This window comes from Rhyacophila brunnea, unplaced genomic scaffold (assembly GCF_057557595.1).
Source record: "Rhyacophila brunnea isolate RB1 unplaced genomic scaffold, BYU_Rbru_1.0 scaffold_168, whole genome shotgun sequence".
Taxonomy (NCBI): Eukaryota; Metazoa; Arthropoda; class Insecta; order Trichoptera; family Rhyacophilidae; genus Rhyacophila; species Rhyacophila brunnea.
Genome location: NW_028232825.1, coordinates 324,857 through 327,435, shown reverse-complemented (window position 1 = coordinate 327,435; position 2,579 = coordinate 324,857).

Here is a 2,579-nt window from a genome sequence, read left to right as displayed (position 1 = left end):
ATAAATACTTTGGAAGATTATCCCTAATTTTGGTTTTTATATTATTATTATATGGTTAAAAGGTGAAATTTTCTCGTTTTAAAACTAAATGAAAACGTGAAAAAACCAAGTATTTGATTTAAGTATCACTAAGCCTAATTAGATGTCTTTCTTTTCGAAATTTTTATCTAAGCAAGATAAAAAAAGGCTTTATTTCAATTATAAATATGAAAGGTATTATCAATATCAAAATATGTGAAAACGATTATAATTTATCTAACATTACATTTATAATCAATTTCCTTACTAGTCATCAACAATATTTTGTTATTGTTTTGGATTTTTTAAAGCGCTAAAATAAATATTAGTATGGTTAGATTCTAGTATGATGGTTTTTTAAAAGCCCAGAATAGTCTCCAACTAATTATAGATCGTTGTTATTTGAAAAAAAACTATCTGGTGGAAATATTCATTGTGATATTTACGCCTTTTAAGATGCATGATCCGCGGTGGCCCAAACTTAGGATCATCGACTCTAGTATTATTTTAGATTTATCGTAGCTTACATCATAATATAAAGCATTCAACCATGTTAACAGCCTTTAAATTGGTGTATCTCATAATTTGAATACATAAAGATAAGCTATTAACACTTAAAATGACGTTCTATTTTTTAAAATATAACACGTACCAACTTATTCATAAAAAAAAATGTTAAATATCCACATAAAATAAATTTTTTTGTTTATAAGTAGATTCATTCTTATCGCAAAAAGGTTTTCTTAAGTTTAATAATAAAATTTCTCGTGATTTATTATCCATGATGATGGAAAATATTCAATAAAAAATGAAATTTCATCTTTCAGGGCCAGTTATTTGCAAAAGTTGGGGGCGGAAAATTAAAATCATTTCCATATCCACCGAAGAAACCAACTTCTGTATTGTAAATTAGATTGTTTTTAGGCTTGTTATCACAGAAAATGGAATAGGTATAGATCCAGATGTATATATATTTCATATAATTCTTGATTACGGAAACTTTATCAATTCACTGTAAAACAAAATCTGAAACGAAGTTGTTTCACGATAATAAATAATTTTTGATTCTGAACACATATAAAAATTTTAATCGTGTATTTAAATAAGGAATGTAATGCTTGGGATGGATAAGCTTTGTTTTATTAATCAACTAAATACTTGATTGTCTTTAGATTCTAATTTAAATACGGTATTATTTACATTAATAAACATTTATTTCGACTTGCCTTCTATAAATTTGGTGAAAACCAGACTCTGGAATTTATTTGGGGAATCAAAGCAAAAGAATCGAAATTCCAAATATTAATGACGATATATATCAATTAGATCAAATAATAAAATATATCATCAGAATATTATTTTATTTATGTTTTAATTTTTGATTTGACTTTTATATTTTCTGTAACTGATTGTGTGACACAATCCTTAAAGAAAACTTCATTAATACTTTTTACCAGTTCTCCCACCGCTAAATCATTATCGATACCCCTTTTTCTCTCAAGACTTATTAGTTCAAGAGTCTTTCTCAATCTTATAGTTTTCATATTTAATCGAATTCGTTCGATATCCCAAGTCATTTCAAATAAATAATCACAAAAATTGGAAACGATGTATGTTGATTTCTATAAGCCTAGCTGAAATCAGTTTATTTGATCGTGGATATTACATATTAAATAAAAAATACAAATTAAGAAGTTGTTCATCTTAACAGACTATGGAAATAAACTAAAAGTTTTCTGATGATAATTATAGATTATTTTAATGCAATCCAAGTTTTTTATATTTGTGAAGCTGATCATATATGAAAAGCTGTATTATCTTTTTTATAATTTTCAAGATTTCCATAAATGCATGCAATTTTATTTATTTATGAGGTAAGTTTCTTTTTAACAATTCGATCTATTGTGACGTAGTCACCCATTGGGAATATTGCACAACTCCTTGACATATCCTTTGACACCTTCCCCTGATCTATCTTCATCAACTGCCCTTCTTCTCTCAAATTTAATGAGTTCAAGTGTCTTGCGAATGCATGTAATTAATAAGTGTATTTTGATTAATTATCAGATAGATAAAATGTATGTATAAGTCATGAATTTATAATTAATGATGACTAAAACATGATATGATAAATTAATGCATCATGTAAACATATAAATAACATAAAGACCAAACCATATTAGTTTAATTCAAATTTACATTTATATGGCAGCTAAATTCATGAAACCAACCACTAATGATACTGAATTTAAATCTATAAAATGCGGCAGCAGTTTAAATCTAAATATTAATTTTTTTTTGTGGGTTAAGTTTTTTTTATGAATCCATTTTATGTGACGTAGGCAGTCCATTAGGAATATCGCACAACTCTTGATGCATATTTTTACACTTCACCCGATACCTTTAATTGACTGTTCTTCTTTTAACAATTATATGAGTTCAAGTATCTTAGATTAATATTAAATTCGTTTTTATTTTATGAATAAAATATACGAACGCGAAATCTTTATTTTTATTTATAACAAGCCCAAGAAAAATTTTGGTTTATAATTACTTATATT